General features: G+C 38.6%; 1 protein-coding gene and 1 non-coding gene across 2 annotated transcripts in view; one reads left to right on the top strand and one right to left on the bottom strand.

Moving 5' to 3' along the window:
* LOC100813567 (zinc finger MYM-type protein 1) overlaps positions 1-18,308 on the bottom strand; it is a 38,141-nt gene that overhangs the window by 14,170 nt on the left and 5,663 nt on the right.
* On the top strand, positions 8,631-8,737 carry LOC113001079 (small nucleolar RNA R71). Its single transcript, XR_003266410.1, has one exon. It is a non-coding gene; the product is annotated as a small nucleolar RNA R71 (small nucleolar RNA).

Below are 18,308 nucleotides of genomic sequence, written 5' to 3'. Positions count from 1 at the left end.
ACAACGTATGAAACATGGGCACCATCAATGCATTGACCATGGATAATTAAAGATTCTAAGCCATCCCCCTCCAGAGATGCTTAAAACTCTTTAACCACTTTATTTCCCCCACTAGGGATATCCAACAAGGTCACTGCACCCCTCATGTACATACACAACATACAACATATGAAACATAGACACCATCAATGCATTGACCGTGGATAATTAAAGATTCTAAGTCATCCCCCTCCAGAGATTCTTAAAACTCTTTAACTACTTTATTTCCCCCCACCAGGGATATCCAACAAAGTCACTGCACCCCCCATGTACATATACAACATACATCATCACAATGACATTTTCAACATCATCAACATCTCACTTCAATATCATTATCTACATCAACATTTCCTCATCTCATTTCAATGACATTATCCACAACAACATCATATCAAATTAACATAATCATCAATAACAACATCAACTCATATCAACATAATCATCAATGACAACATCATCTCACATCAATTAATATCCTCAATAATAGTATCATTAGTAAGTCGCATTCCGCATATACATATATGTATAGTTCATGCCTGAGATTCACACTCTCGAGGTCTTCAGACCATACAAGTCTAATAAAAACAATAATGTTATTCATCAATAATAGATATATCGCATCGCATTACTCAAAAACATTGTTTTCTTGAAAAACAACATGCAATAGGGACATGCATACATCCCCATAGTTAGATTCCCTGACCCCCAACTATGGTATTAAAAATTGTAAATGATAATAAACTCCCCTCACCTATCGTGAGCTCTCCGTCAGTTCCTTTTTGCGTCACTCAGAGGTCTCTCTCGTTCATTCCCGTCAGTCCAAACACAAGGTTCTATATATCAAATTGAAGGAAAATTTAGTATAGATTTCAGAAATAAGGTTAATAACAATATTCAGATTCAAATACCCCTGCCAAAACATAAAGGGCTAAGGGGTGTTTCCGATTCTACTAAAAGGAGACATCATTTTGAAATTTCACTCACGCCAATGTGATCGGGGTTCAGTGAAGGTCACGAAAATAACATCAATGTTATAAAAGGATAACTTTTACAATGTCTCATTTTCAAGGGTTTTTCAAAAGAAGTGTAAAAATACCCTATTACAGTACCCAACACGAGAGATATTAAGAGAAACTCAAACTAACTAGGAAAAAGGCTTAGAAGTCAAGATTACCTCAGAGAAGCTGATCGAGGCCGTACCCGAATCAAATAACCATGAAAATGCAGTAACTAGGAAGTGATCCTAGGTCGTTTCCCAACGAGCAGTGACAAACCAAATGTTCATAATATACTTGCAGTAACAGTAACGATTGGGGGGGTTTGTTTGTTTTGTGATTAAAGAGCAGAACAAGTAAACTGAAATACGAAACTACTAATATTAAAAACGGGTTGTTTCCTCTCATTCAGAAGCCATTCTCTTATCCTGGGTTATGGAGAATTTGTCCCTAACAGTCAACCACTTAATCCAACCCTATTTCAATTTACTAAGTGAAAATCAACTTAGGGTTTTCAATACGTGATTAGGCATCACATACACCAGTTGGCCCTTCGTCCATTAAGCATGAACGCAAGTTAGGCTCAGAGGCAATTAATCGAACACGAAGCGTGCACTGATTAATATTCACGAATTTGGGATAACTGGTGAAGGGAAAACTGCCAGGAAACCACATTACAAGCGAAACCTCAAAGAGAGTTGGGCTTCGTCCTCAAAAGGAAACAACACCAGAAAATCTAGCCTTCCATGGATTCAAACAGAAAACGCAAATGAAACATGAAGCAGAAACGTAAATGAACAGGAACGTAAATGAACAAAAATGTAAATGAACAAAAATGTAGATGAAACAGAAACGTAAATGAGAGTAGAAGAAGAAGCAAGAACGAAATTGTAATTAGAAACAGAAAACGTAAAATTGCATTACGTGAACAGTAGCATCAAAGCAGAAAACGTAAAACCCTAAAACAAAAGCTCTGAATAATGAATAGCATAATAGAATGCCTTGCACGAATCCCAAGGCTGCTATTTAAAAAGAGTCACTCAAAGTCACTGGGCCCTATTACAATACTCTGGTCCGAAACGAAATAAACACTGAACAACATAAAATAAAATTGCAAAATTTCCTAAGTAGAAATTAACTAAGGTAAGCGCTGCTTTATTTGCCCTCTTCAAGTCCACAACCAAAATCCGGATTAAGCCCAATGTTTCATTAATTCCTGAAATTAGATTAAAAACATCAAATTGGCTAAATGGGCCCAAATAATAAAACTGCCTAATTAATTGACAATTAAGACCAATCAGTAATTAAAATGGTGCAAAAAGGGTTTAGAAAATAGAAGAAAATGATGGCACATCAAAACCCCCCATACTTAGCCTTTTGCACTCCTGGGCAAAATGAAACAAAGAACAAAATCCAAGGGTATCAAAGAGAGACAAACGAAAACATTCACATATTTCTCAATGAACATCAAGGAATGAAAGTAATGGGTAACATCTAACATAAGGAGATCTGAAAAGTCAAGACATTCATGAAAATCATCCAAGCAACCCAATCATGGCAAAATAGTTAATCAGCTCAAGAATGAAAAGTGATAAAGCCTCACAAGATATACACTCTATCTCTCAAGTGTCTAGGCTACTATTTACCCTCAAAGCACCCAAGAAAACAAACACCGCATAAACTTGGCAAGATTCTAATATTGGCAATCAACCCATAAACACAAGCACATGAGGATCAAGAGGTCTTTTAAGGTTGTAATGGGGCCAAGGACAAGGTATGGAAAAATATGGAATAAGTGGCTAAATCCCAAAGGAATAGAGGAGCAATGGGGAATAAGTGCATAATAAGAAAAAATAAGAAAATAAAAAGAAGTAAAGATAAAATTTAAACATAAAGAGTAGAACCAAGAGTCTCATCATTCTTTTGCCATTTAAGATCTTATTCACTCAACTTTATTGCTTTTCTTTTTCATTTTCGAATTTTTTTTTTACTCTATATCCTTTGAGAAACAGCATTTCATTCAGCATGTCCAACATTTAACCAAGATACAATGTACATCAAGTATGGCCCAAAATACATCATGAAGTATAGCCAACAAAACAAGTTATCCAATGAAACAAAAACCCCCCCACACTTATTCCCAAAACAATTCCAAAGCTCCAAAATTCCTTAAGGATATGGTGATATCATGGTTTTTCACTTAAGGCTTGTAGTGAGCTTCAAAACAAGGAAAGGGAAACAAGGCTCAAAAGGGCTATCAAAGGAATTAATTCAAGGTAAGTCCATTTGGCTAGAAGCTTATAAGAACAAAATTGCCTCAATCATTTCCAAATATGCATGTGAATTAGGACGCATCAACAAGAATCAAGCCAAGGCTATTGTGCAAGCAATCAATGGGGCAAAACACACCAAATGATTATGATGATGGATGGCTCAAATTCTCACAAAGGTAAACTCATCACTTTCAAATTGAGCTTTCAAAACTATCATGACATGTAGAGGAGAATCAAGGATTTCAAGTCACAAAATGTCAAAAACTTTTATTTCCAAAACAATTACCCATTTCTTGAACATATCCTATAATTCAAAGAAAAACATGCAAAGTTGTACATGCACACAAAATTGACCCAAAATATTAAACTAACAATCCGAAGAAACTAACAACATTAACAAATTAACAAAACCAACAAAACTAGCAAAACCAAAGAACACTCCCCCCCCCCCATACTTAAACAACACATTGTCCTCAATGTAGCACAATTAAAAGATTAAAAACAATTAAATCATCAAATAGAATCGGACAAGTGTAGTAAAAGCAAAGAAGGAGATAGGAAAAGAAAAACTCCCTAAGTCATGGTGGAGGAAGAGTAGGGTGGAGTAAGGAAGTCTCTTCCACCACTACGTCCACTAGAGAAGGGTTCGTGAGGAATGGCTTAAGTCGATGTCCGTTGACCTTGAAGCTCTTGTTTGTGGAGTCGCTTTTGATCTCAACTGTACCATAAGGAAAAACATTAGTAACAACAAAAGGACCAATCCACTTAGACCTCAACTTACCACTCATGAGTCCAAGCCTAGAATTATACAATAACACTTTTTGCCTAACCATGAAGTCCTTATTAACTATCATGCTATCATGGAACTTCTTGGTCTTTTCTTTGTAAAACTTGGCATTCTCGTAGGCTTCTAGGCGGATTTCATCTAACTCACTCAGTTGCAACTTCCTTTCCTCACCAGCTTGATCCATAGAGAAGTTGCAAGTCTTCACTGCCCAGTATGCTTTGTGCTCAATTTCCACTGGAAGATGACATGCCTTTCCAAAGACAACCCGATAAAGACAACCCGTACTTTTTAAGCAGGGCATGCATTGTCCTGTTGCAAAAATGGGTTCCTTGATCACTAACAATTGCTTTAGGTACTCCAAACCTGCAAAACAGATTAGACCTGACAAAGTCTGCGACAACTTTAGCATCATTAGTTCTAGTGGGCTTGGCTTCCACCCATTTTGAAACATAGTCAACTGCAAGGAGAATGTAAACATAACCAAAAGAGACAGGAAAAGGACCCATGAAATCTATACCCCAGACATCAAACACCTCACAGAATAGCATAGGTTGCTGAGGCATTTGTCGTCGCCATGTAAGTGTATTTCCTGCTCTCTGACACTGCTCACAAGTGCTGCAGATCTTCCATTAAAAAGATGGTGGGCCAATAAAAACCACAATCAAGCACTTTGCGAGCTGTCCTTTGAACACCCAGATGACCTCCCGGTGCGGAAGAATGACAGAACTGCAGGACTGAGTCAGTCTCATGATCTGGAATGCACCGTCTAATGACCTGATCACTGCACAATTTCCACAAGTAGGGGTCATCCCAAATAAAATACTTAGCATCACTTTTAATTTTATCTTTTTGGGCCTTAGATGCTAAGGGAGGAAAAACAAAACCAACTAAATAATTGACAATGTCAGCAAACCAGGGAGTAGAAAGAGAGTCAGAAATACTATACAGTATATACAAATGATCATTCAGGAATCATCCCGAATAGGTGAATCTGCATCAGATACACGTTCGATCCGACTCAAATGATTAGCAACTAGATTTTGTGCTCCGCTCCTATCACGGATCTCCAAGTCAAACTCTTAGAGCTAGAGCATCCATCGGATCAACCTAGGCTTAGAATCAGCCTTCTTCAACAAGTACTTTAAAGCTGCATGGTCAGTATAAACAATAATGCGGGTACCAAGCAAATAAGATCGAAATTTTTCAAGAGCAAAAACTATGGCTAGAAGCTCCTTCTCAGTAGTAGTATAATTCGCTTGGGCAACATCCAAAGTCCTAGAAGCATAATATATCACCCTGGGCAATTTATCAATTTTCTGAGCAAGGACAGCCCCCAATGCATAATTTGATGCATCACACATAAGCTCAAAAGGGGTTGTCCAGTCGGGTGCCTGGATGATGGGGGTGGTAGTCAGCGCTCTTTTGAGGCAATCAAAAGCCTCTTTGCATCTGTCATTAAAGTCAAACTCCACCTCCTTTTGCAACAAGTTGGACAGTGGAAGGGCTACGTTGCTAAAATCTCTTATGAAGCGCCTGTAGAATCCTGCATGACCAAGAAAAGATCGCACCTCTCGCACACAAGAGGGGTAAGGCAATTGTGAAATAACAGAAATTTTTGCAGGATCTACTTCAATACCCTTATTGGAAATAATGTGCCCTAAAACTATACCTTGCTCAACCATAAAATGACATTTTTCAAAATTTAGAACAAGGTTAGTTTCAATGCATCTATTCAAAACTTTTTCCAAACTATTCAAACAACCATCAAAAGAGGATCCATATACAGTGAAATCATCCATAAACACCTCTATGCAATTTTCTAAAAAATCACTGAAAATACTAATCATGCACCGCTGGAAGGTACCAGGGGCATTGCACAGGCCGAAAGGCATCCTCCTATAGGCAAAAGTGTCGAAGGGGCAGGTGAATGTGGTCTTTTCCTGATCCTCAGGAGCAATAGTACTTTGCATATAACCAGAAAAACCATCAAGGAAACAGTAGTGAGATTTACCTGCCAGGCGTTCAAGCATCTGATCAATGAATGGCAAGGGAAAATGGTCCTTTTTGGTAACCTGGTTCAGTCTCCTATAGTCAATGCAGACTCTCCAACTGTTCTGCACCCGAGTAGGAATCAGCTCCTCTTTCTCATTTTTTATCACTGTGAGGCCAGTCTTCTTCGGGACTACCTGGATGGGACTTACCCATTGGCTGTCGGAGATAGGATAAATGATCCCAGCTTGCAAAAGCTTGGTTATCTCCTTCTTCACTACATCAAGAATCACCGGGTTGAGTCTTCTCTGTGGTTGTCTTACTGGTTTAGCTCCATCCTCTAAATTTATTCGATGCATACATGTGGATGGGCTAATACCAGGAATGTCCGCCAGGGTCCAGCCTATAGCTTTCTTATGCTTCTTGAGAACAGACAACAACTTCTCCTCTTGCTCATCAGCAAGGGAGGCAGATATAATCACTGGAAAACTCTTGCTATCATCCAAGTAAGCATATTTTAGATTTGATGGCAGAGGCTTCAATTCTGGTGTGGTCGGCTGGATAGTGGTAGAAGGAGATGATTTCTCAGCCGTTACCTCATAAAGAAAGTCAGAGGTATGTGTACTTCCTGAAACATGATTAGTCCTATCTGACTCTATAAAATCAATTTCGAGAGGTAAAACACCACCACCAGACATGCAATCAATATCACTCTCAGATTCACTCTCAGCATCAAATTCAGACATATGATCAAGTACAATTTCAGACTCAATGCATGAAGAGTGCGAGGCATGCAGATTAGAATAAAGATCAGTCATGTATTCATCAACAACATGGTCAATTATTTCAGCACGAAATACAGAAAGATCTTTAGATGGGTATTTCATAGCATCCAGAATATTAAAATGAACAGTTATATCACCAAACTCCATGGATAGTGTGCCTGCATATACATCTATCTTAGTTCTAGCAGTTTTCATAAAGGGTCTGCCTAGAATGATGGGAACTGATCCTTGAGAAAATCCATCTTCCATATTCAAAATATAAAAATCAACAGGGAAAATCAGTTCACCAACTCTAACTAAGACATCTTCTATGAAACCAACAGGGTAGGCAACACTTCTATTAGCTAAATGAATTACCACATCAGTTGACTGCAAGGGACCTAGAGATAGAGAATTAAAAATAGACAGAGGCATAACACTAACAGAAGCTCCTAAATCTAGCATGGCATTGTCAAACTTACTATTCCCTATAATACAAGGTATGCTGAATGTACCTGGATCTTTGCATTTTTCAGGAATTTGAGGAACAGATTTACCAATCAATGCGGAGACATTTCTGCCCATGCTAATCCGTTCACTTCCTTTAAGCTTCCGCTTATTAGTGCACAGCTCCTTCAAGAATTTGGCATATCTTGGAATTTACTTTATTGCATCCAACAGAGGTATGTTTACCTCTACTTTTCTAAACGTTTCCAAGATCTCTTTCTCTGCCTCTTCCATTTTTTTGTTGGAAACTGCTCGTGGAAGGAATGGAAGAGGGGGAATGTGCTACTTCTGCAAATCAGAATTACCTGTGGAAGAAGATTCACCTGCACAGAAATTGTTAGGTAAATTTTTGTCATCACCTTTTTTGGAGTAGAGTGAAGTTTGGCAGGTTCATTTGCAGATGAGGAAGGTGCTACGGGTTGAGGTCCTTAACACTGCTTTCCCGACCTCAATGAAATGGCACTGACATTTTTGGGATTTTGGACAGCTTGAGAAGGCAGCTTGTCAGAATTTTGGGACTGTTGTTGATTCAATTGGGTAGCCAATTGTCCCATCTGATTGGTTAAGCTCTGAATGGAGGCTCTGGTCTCTTGCTGAAATTGCATGTTCTGCATAGTCATTTGCCTCACAAGTTCTTCGAGGGAAGGTTGTGGAGGGGCCTCAACTGTTAGTTGTTTCTGGGGTTGTTGTTGTTGTTGGATTGGTGGAGGAATGTATGGTCTGCTTGGGCCAGCAGCATTTTGGAAGGAAGGAGCAGGCTGTTGTTGTTGTTGCTGAGGGCTGGACCATCTGAGATTAGGGTGATTCCTCCATCCAGGGTTGTATCTATTGCTGGAGAGGTCATAATTGTTCTACTGTGGTTGATTTTGCTGCTGAGGTTGAGGAGGTCTATTGTAAATATTTGCAGCATAAGCTTCAGGCTGCTCAATTGCTCCAGGTTGCTGCATGGAAGGGCAAAGGTCTGTATGGTGGTCAGCAGAGGAGCACAAACCACAAACCCTTGCGACAGGTATAGATTTCTGATTCAAGGCCAGCTAGGTTACCAAGTTAACCAATGCATCCAGTTTGCCTTCAAGCTTCTTAGTCTCAGATGATGCAGCTGAGTTTGTAGCTACCTCATGCACTCCTCTAATGACTATGGCATCATTTCTGGCGCTAAACTGCTTCAGCAGGAGTCATGTCTCCAAGGGCTCCATCACTGGCAGCATCTATCATACTTCTCTCCATATTATTGAGTCCTTCATAAAAATATTGGAGAAGAAGCTGCTCCGAAATCTGATGGTGAGGGCAACTGGCGCATAGTTTTTTAAATCGCTCTCAGTACTCATACAGGCTCTCTCCACTGAGTTGTCTAATACCTAAGATATCTTTCCTGATGGCTGTGGTCCTGGAAGCAGGGAAAATTTTTTCTAAGAATACTCTCTTAAGGTCATCCCAGCTCGTGATGGACCTTGGAGCAAGGTAATACAGCCAATCCTTTGCCACTCCCTCTAATGAATGAGGAAAAGCCTTCAGAAATATGTGATCCTCTTGGACATCTGGGGGTTTCATGGTGGAGCAGACAATATGAAATTCCTTCAAATGTTTGTGCGGGTCTTCACCTGCAAGGCCATGAAACTTTGGAAGCAAATGTATCAGTCCAGTTTTGAGAACATATGGGACATCCTCATCAGGGTATTGGATGCACAAGCTTTCGTAGGTAAAATCAGGTGCAGCCATTTCCCTTAGAGTCCTCTCACAGGGTGGAAGTTGTGCCATGTTCTCAGAATGTGCAAAATCAGAATGCTCAGAATCAGAATCCTCAAAATTATAATGCTCCAAATCAGGATGTTCAAAATCACCAATAACAGAATGCACAGATTCACCAGTAATGGAATGCTCAGGATGATCAAAAGGTATAAAATGATGCCTAACTAATCTATGAAATGTCCTATCTATCTCAGGATCAAAGGTTTGTAAGTCAGATGGATTGCCTCTAGTCATACACTACATTCAGTGTGGCGTCCCTAAATTAATGACTAGTTTAATAGTAATAATTTAAATAACAAAAACCATGGTAATTTTTTTTTTCTTCTTTTTCTTTTTCATTTCTTTCTCTTTTCACCATAACTAGGTTTAGAAGGAAAATCCTCACTATAAAGTCCTGAATGGCCAGTTCACAACTCTATTCGGAGTCATTTCTTTCTTACCGTTCATAATTCTCTAAATTATTTTGTTGTTTCAAAAGGAAGAATATACCAGCCATTACTTTAGGTCGTCACGTGAAAATAAAAGGATAAAATACAGTCGATAAACTCTTTTACAAATAAATTTGCTAATGCTTTCTTTTCAAATAACAAGATCGATTATAAATGCATTCATCGTTTTAAAGCTGTCCAAAATATGGGAGTTTTTACAAAATATATAGTGTCATCCAGAGCAAAGGTGTCCATAGTGGTGGCTTCAGCCACATGTATACAATTATCAAATTCCTATACATCAGGTCTACCCATACAAAACAAAAGAGTAAACCTAACAGTCAGTCCTAGATACGCCCACCCTCAAAAATATACAAAACTAATCCAAGGAGTTGTCCACTCCACCATGCGCTGAAGCGTCCGTGCAGGTACATCTGGATGCACCAAAGAAGTAGCCGTGAATCGAATGGTGCCCCGAAATCGGCACCTCGTGTTGCCTTCGAGGGTCTCCCAAGCTCCCTCTAGGCACTCCATCTCTACTCGATCACGGATTAGCTGCGCCGCCATCACGATCTACAAGAAAGAAGAGAAAGGGGTAGACTCTTTCACAAGAATCTAACTGCGCTACACACAATTTGTCTCATAACCAATACATGCAAGAAAAAGGGGTATTTAAGACTTTCCATCTCTGGTAATCGATTACACAGCCTTGGTAATCGATTACCAGAGGCTAAACTTGAATTATACAGCCTCAGGACATGAAATATGCAATAATACACTGTGTAATCGATTACACATGCCTGGTAATCGATTACCAGTGACCCATTCCTCTGTGTAATCGATTACACAGGCTGGTAATCGATTACCAGAGGCTCCCTAAGTTTCCTGACTTCGTTTTCAAGCCTGGTAATCGATTACACCCCTTGGTAATCGATTACCAGAGACCATCTTAGCCTCCTGTCTTCAATTTTAAGCCTTGTAATCGATTACCCACCCTTGGTAATCGATTACCAGAGGCCACAAACCACATATTACACAAAATTCACAGCTGGCCAGCCACCACAAGCCTCCTTGCTTTGTGGTCTTTGTTCCTTTTATCTGTTGACTGCCAGGAGCTCGCCTGCTTAGGTACATCACAGGTTCTCACTGACCGACTATGCCCGGGTTGGGTCGGGATTGGTCAAGCTTGGTTTTGGGCAATAGCACCCCACCTGACGTCCCCAAGGTCTCCTGACCCCCGCGACATATCTCCAGGTACCACTCTGTGGTCAACAATAAAAGCAGGAAGTTTCACCCTTCAACACTTCCTCATCGCAAGCTTGTAGGATTATGGGGTATCCATCACATGTGGTACTAGGTGGCGGTCGGGCGATGGTGCACAACAAGTTTTCCACATCCACAATGCGCGCATAAACCCACCATCCCCTGTTGCCCACCTCCAATTGAGCTCACGTACTCCCATGTAGCCCATATCCTCGTTTCTCTCAATACCGGGCCCCCATCAATCCTCCCAAGCTTCCACAACATCCAAGCAAAACAACATACAAACAGCACAAGCTATCACAGCCAAGCAAAACAGAGCAAGGCAGAGAACTCTGCTCAACACACCAACTAAAATCACAGCTTTTCTCACTTAAAGACCCCAGTAACAATTCCTTCGATCCAATTCACTAACCGTTGGATCGACTCCAAAATTTTACTGGAAGTCTATAGTGCATAAGCCTACATTTTGACCGTTGGGATCTACAAGCAAACATCCAGAACTCACTCTGCACTGCTCTTTCCACACCCAGTAAATACATAGCATTTTTCTGCACTTGTGCAAAATCCTGCTGCACAATTTCACAGCAAAAATCTGCACAAAGTGCAGATTTCGAAAATCACACTTCCTCTCATCCAATCTTGCCCAAATCACTTCCTACAAGTCCCAAATCATGCATCAATCATGTCTAACCCAAAACCAAGCTTCAAAACACAGCAACACATAATCTAGGTGTCCAACACCCCTCCATTCAATGGGTTTTCTAGGTTTGAGAAGTGAAATTGAGAATGAGGTAAATTTGAAGCAAACTCTCACCTCACACCAGTCCATAACATCCATCTAAACTTGCTCAAACTGGATTTACACCTAAAATTCCACCGAATCAAAATTTGACTCTTCAACACCCAATTTTGCCCTAGAAATGGCTCTTGGTTCACTTTGGTCATTTGTTTTTCTCCCTAGCACAGTCCAAGCTTTCTCATAAGTCCAAAATGACATTTCAAGCTAGTATTAACTCACTTTAACCTCCATTTACCACAGAATTCAGACTTAACCTTCCAACTCTCAAAGCCTCACTCTTTTTCCACTCATAACATCACATTCTCACTTTCCAACCCTAGGTTAACTCTACATTTCATCTCTAACAGTTTTCCATGAGCAGTTTTTCAGCATACAACATCACAAACATCATCACAAAACCCTAAAACAGAATGGGTATGTTTAACTCATCCAAACATGGCAATTTCAACAAGCTTTCAACAAGTTCCTTCACAAATAATCATCACACAGCAGAAAACTAACAAAACCACCCATCATATCTCCCAAAACCCCATACCCACGAAATTTAAGAGAGAAAGAAGTCCACCCAAACCTGAAATTTCGAAGTCCCACTCGTAGCCACGCACTTCACGACCCCGAAAATGCTCTCCTTTCGCGATTTGGAGCAGAAATGAGTACCAAAGGTTGGAGCTTTGTTGGGGTTTCAATGGAGAATGAGGGAGGAGAAAATGCCAACGTGAGGGAGAGAGAGAGCTATCTAAAAAAGTGTGGGTGCTGAGTGAAGAGAGAGAAAAGCTTTGTGGTTTTTAAATAAAAAGGGTTTTTCTCTTTTTCTATTATTTTATTCAAGCAATGCCACATGTCTCCATTTGAGTGGAGCAAGAAGGGCCCACTTTCTCTTTTTGACTGTGACCCATACTCAGTCACAAAAGTGAGAAAAATCTGACCTTTGAAACGCTAAAATCCTGCCTCGATTTGCGTGTCGTTTCTCTGATTCCAGTTTCTCGCGTTTCTCTGCGTCCGCCGGGGCCAGTTTTCGAAAGCAAGCAATATATATATCAAAACGCTCAGAATAAAACCCCGAGCGTGGTTCAGAGGTTGGTTTCGTTAAATTTTAAGTCGCATGCAAAACGATGATTTTAATTAATTAATCAGGAATTAACCCATAACCTCCCAGTTATGGATTTCTCTCCCTTAATTAGTCCAACCCGCATATCTTGCCCCCACTATTCCTATTTCTACCAAGAACATATCTATACATATACACTGAATAATACTTATATATATATATATATATATATATATATATATATATATATATATATATATATATAATCATTCAAAATACATCGTTTCCAAAAATTCCGGGTAGAAATTTCCAGGATGTTACATTCAGCATGCACACAACTAGTTGCCTTGTCATGTAAATAAAGGTGTAGGTTTGAACTACAGCTACCCTCAAATGATATCCAAATGACTTGAAATTTTGTGAGCAACCTTATAAAATGATGAGAAAATAGCACAAAAAATTTCAGACAAAAATTCAAAGTCTAACTATGAAAGCTAAAACTGGTAGGTTAAGAAAAATAAGTGAATAAAACTTGAAAAATAAAAAACTTTTGACAGAATCGCTTTTTTTGGACGATGGAGACCTCTATGGCCGGCTGCCACGGCGTAGGAAATTTTTTTCTACCCCAAATACATATATAATAATTGCGATTCTGATAACCGGAGCAAAAGTTATGGCCGTTTGAAGTTTCGACAAACACAAAATTTGCTACTTTTTTGGAACTTTCAAATCTGACCAAACTAAATGCTCTAGCTATTTTTCCCACAAAATATAGGTTAAAAGAAGTTACCACAAAAAAATTCAGCCAAAAATAACAACCCTAGCTACTAAAACAAAAAATCACAAATAATTCAGCATGGGTGGTCGCTAAAATCCGTCGCTAAGGGATTTCTACTACTACTCTGTTTTGCCGCAAGCAAATGTGGTCGCTAAGTCCGTCGCAAAACACTATTCACAGCAAAACACCCAAGACTGAAACAGGGGAAACGCTTAATGGGAAAACTGAAACAGAACACACACTAAACAAAATATCAAGATACTAAACGACACTAACACACATACTAACACAATACTAACAATTAAACATAAAACACGAAAGGATTAAACACACAACACTAGCTAGCTATTATGAACCTTTGGACACTGCACCCCGGCAACGGCGCCAAATTTGATCGAGGCCGTACCCGAATCAAATAACCATGAAAATGCAGTAACTAGGAAGTGATCCTAGGTCATTTCCCAACGAGCAGTGACAAACCAAATGTTCATAATATACTTGCAGTAACAGTAACGATTGGGGGGGATTTGTTTTTTTTGTGATTAAAGAGCAGAACAAGTAAACTGAAATACGAAACTACTAATATTAAAAACGGGTTGTTTCCTCTGATTCAGAAGCCATTCTCTTATCCTGGGTTATGGAGAATTTGTCCCTAACAGTCAACCACTTAATCCAACCCTATTTCAATTTACTAAGTGAAAATCAACTTAGGGTTTTCAATACGTGATTAGGCACCACATACACCAGTTGGCCCTTCGTCCATTAAGCATGAACGCAAGTTAGGCTCAGAGGCAATTAATCGAACACGAAGCATGCACTGATGAATATTCACGAATTTGGGATAACTAGTGAAGGGAAAACTGTCAGGAAACCACATTACAAGCGAAACCTCAAAGAGAGTTGAGCTTCGTCCTCAAAAGGAAACAACACCAGAAAATCTAGCCTTCCATGGATTCAAACAGAAAACGCAAATGAAACATGAAGCAGAAACGTAAATGAACAGAAACGTAAATGAACAAAAACGTAAATGAACAGAAATGTAGATGAAACAGAAATGTAAATGAGAGTAGAAGAAGAAGCAAGAACGAAATTGTAATTAGAAACAGAAAACATAAAATTGCATTACGTGAACAGTAGCATCAAAGCAGAAAACGTAAAACCCTAAAACAAAAGCTCTGAATAATGAATAGCATAACAGAATGCCTTGCATGAATCCCAAGGCTGCTATTTAAAAAGAGTCACTCAAAGTCTCTGGGCCCTATTACAATACTCTGGCCCGAAACGAAATAAACACTGAACAACATAAAATAAAATTGCGAAATTTTCTAAGTAGAAATTAACTAAGGTAAGCGCTGCTTTATTTGCCCTCTTCAAGTCCACAACCAAAATCCGGATTAAGCCCAATGTTTCATTAATTCCTGAAATTAGATTTAAAACATCAAATTAGCTAAATGGACCCAAATAATAAAACTGCCTAATTAATTGACAATTAAGACCAATCAGTAATTAAAATGGTGCAAAAAGGGTTTAGAAAATAGAAGAAAATGATGGCACATCAGAAGCTATGTAATGAAGGATTGAGGGAATTTTCTCCATCGAATCCTTGAGGAGGATTCTGAGGATTCCGCTCCGATTACAACATTCTTCTTGGCATGGAGGTTTGGCGGCAAGGAACGGCGGCTCGTGGTGGCCACTGGTGGTCGTGGGTGGTGGAGAAGGAGGTGTTAGGGTTTGGGTGGCGTTTGGAGAGGAGGAGAGGGGGGAAATCATGTTTTTCACGTTGAAGAACGTATTTATAATCTGCAGATCTCGCTTAGCGAGAGCGAGAGTCCGCTTTTCGCGCTTAGCGCAACTCCTTTTGCCCTCCTTTCTTGGTATCTTTTGTCTTCCTGATCGAAACACTGAATGGTTCATTGCTTTGCACTGTAACTGGCGTTCAACACAGTAAGCCGACTAGCAAGGGTCAAAAGATCAACGAACGATAGTCCCAAGATGAAATTAGAGTATGACAATCGTCGAGTAAGTAAACTCGAAGTAGTTGGCGGCGTGAAATAGTAGTTGACGTCGGTGGCTTTGGGTTTGAGGAAATCATTGGTTAACAAGACACAAACGTTGTGTACTTCACAGTTAGTGGAGTTTACAAGCAAGATTGACATTGGTAAAACACTTGGCCAAAGCATACCTTAGTATCATTTCTTGCTTTGGTCTTTGTAACACTCCATTTTTCGTCAAATAAATTAAAAAGGATTTTATTTCTTTAAAAATAAATAATTTTAGAAAAATGATGAGGTTTTTATAATTAAATAAATAGGAAGAAATAACTTTATTAATTAAAATAATGGTTTGAAGGAAAATAAAAAAATTTATTTATTCATTTGATAGGAAATAAAATAGAATTCTTATTTATAAAATAATAAAAATAGAGAAATAATAGGCTGAGAGTATCCTAGCTATAAATAGAGGTACGTTAGGTCAGTTTTTAAACCGATGATATGTCTCTACGCTTCCTCTTTCTCTCAATTTCGTTTTTTCTTCTTCCTCTCCTAAAACCCTCTCTTTTTCCCTCATACACTCAAATCTGTCTCAGTAAAATCATGATCCTAGACCCGTTAACCGTTGGATCATTGTGAAAATTGAGCACCATGTTTGGAACTCATTTTCTAACATTCTCACCGTTGTAATTTGTGAAAAAAATGTCTGAAGTGAGAGAAATTCCCTTCGTATCATAGCTTTCTCTTTTCCCGCAGAGACCAAAAACCTGTCCCAGTAAAACTATGATCCCGAACTTGTCAACCGTTGGTTCGTAGTGAAATTTGGACACCACCTTTGGAACCTATTTTCACACATTCTCACCGTTGGGATTTGAGAAATAATGTTTTGGCAGAGAGAAATTAGTCTCACACTTTAACAGTAAAATGGAGGCTACAATCTCTTTTCCTTCTCTCTAACGCTTGAAAACTCTAACAGAGCAAACAGAGGTTAAGGTTAAGGAATCTTAGGAAACTGCTAAAGACGCTACTATCACTTCTGGACTATACACGTGAGCCCACTTAGAGGTAAGAAATGAGTTATTCACAATTGGGGAGTAGTGAGAACATGTGTAGGGATCTTAGAGTATCAATTGGAATGAGTTTTGGGGGTGTTTCTACAAATTTTGATTCTATCTTTACAATTATAACTGTGAATTATACATGTTTGACAAATCAATTGATATCCCAATGAGAAATTGTCGTGAAATTGATGTGTTTTTGTGTTGAGTATGAACCCTAAAAAATTAAGTTTTTTGTTAATTAACATGAACTATACTCTAAATAATATTCTCTTTAATTATTTATTTTATACAAATTATTGTCTTTGTTCTGTATTTTCCCACAATGATGATCAACATGTTATATATATATATATATATATATATATATATATATATATATATATATATATATATATATATATATATATATATATATATATTGTAACAATAAAATAATAAATTAAAGAAAGTTGTCAAGTTAATGCCTAGTAGTATTTCTTTTGATGTAATTTTAATTTAATTGTTGTAGAAACTCTTTTTGATTGAAAATAAGGTAGCTTGATTTAGTGTATACATACATATGTGTGTGTGTGTGTGTGTTGTCTCATGCAAATATTATTACTGTGTGATGTGCATATGAGTTATAAGGCGTGATAAATTGTTATAATGAGAGTATAATATTGTTGTTGAGGTTGAGCACAAGTGTAAAGTTGAACATGTGTTAACCTTTGAGATACATGTAAACATGTGATGATGGATTGTGACATTATGAGATGTCAAATTGTGTACATGGAATTTGGTTGTGAATAAGTGTGTGGTTAACACTTGATGTGACAATACTTCTGTTGTGAGCTGTGAATTATACAATAACTCAACTGGTGTTTACCTTGAGAAAAGTGTTTATGCTCAGTGTTAAAGGAAAAGTGTAGGATTCTTAGTGAGGAACCTAAAGTGTTAAATTGTAGCGCAATGTGTTAAACATGTTTGAAACACGAGTATGAGGTTGTAGATGTTGTATAATTCATAAGCAGTGTTTGCGTGCAAAAATTGTTTTAGGGGTTGGACCTGAATCAGGAAGGTGAGGCCCTAACGGATTCTTCGGAGTCTAGGCCTTGGGGGTAAAGACACTGGTTTGAGTGCTCCTTTAAGCCTATGTTGATCCCATATGGTTGGAGCATTCTCACAAAATAGAGTGGCCCTGACTGATCACCTTATGATTTTATTTAGTGAGAGTGATCTGACATATCCATTGTGTGGTGTGTCTTGTTATGTACTCCTAAGCGCCTCATGGTGGTTTTTCACTGACATGGTACCACATTGCATATAGGCTTGAGTCTTAGTATAATTTTTGCATAACACTTGCTAATTGTTTAGTATGAAATTGATGAGTGTTATTTCATCTTGATCCAGTCCGTGATTCATGCGTAATGTGATTGGTGATTGAAAAATATGAACTAGCCTTTGTGGGGGAGAAGCCATGATGTAGACAACTTCTTATCATCTCTTGCAATCTCTCCAAGGCTTCAAGTAAACTTTCTTGCTTTCTCTACACAAAATTCCCAATGTCCCTAATGTACTGGTTTGTCTTCATGGGAGAGAAATACCTCCTTAAGAAGGTACTTGTGCATTGGTTCCATGTGGTGATGCTATTTTCTCGCAGTGAACTTGATGTACTTTGTTGGTATATGATTTTGTCTCACCGTGTTGGTCAACTTGATGAACTTCCTCAAGTGTTGCATAGGATCTTCATGGGCAGTGCCATTGAATGGGTTGTTCTCCAACATCTATAGGAATCCATGATTCAAGTCAAATATGGCTCCCTCAAGCAGCTCGGGTAGTAAGATGGTATTGGTGT

Source organism: Glycine max, chromosome 2 (genome assembly GCF_000004515.6).
Source record: "Glycine max cultivar Williams 82 chromosome 2, Glycine_max_v4.0, whole genome shotgun sequence".
Taxonomy (NCBI): domain Eukaryota; kingdom Viridiplantae; phylum Streptophyta; class Magnoliopsida; order Fabales; family Fabaceae; genus Glycine; species Glycine max.
This window is presented reverse-complemented; position numbering and strand designations above follow the sequence as displayed.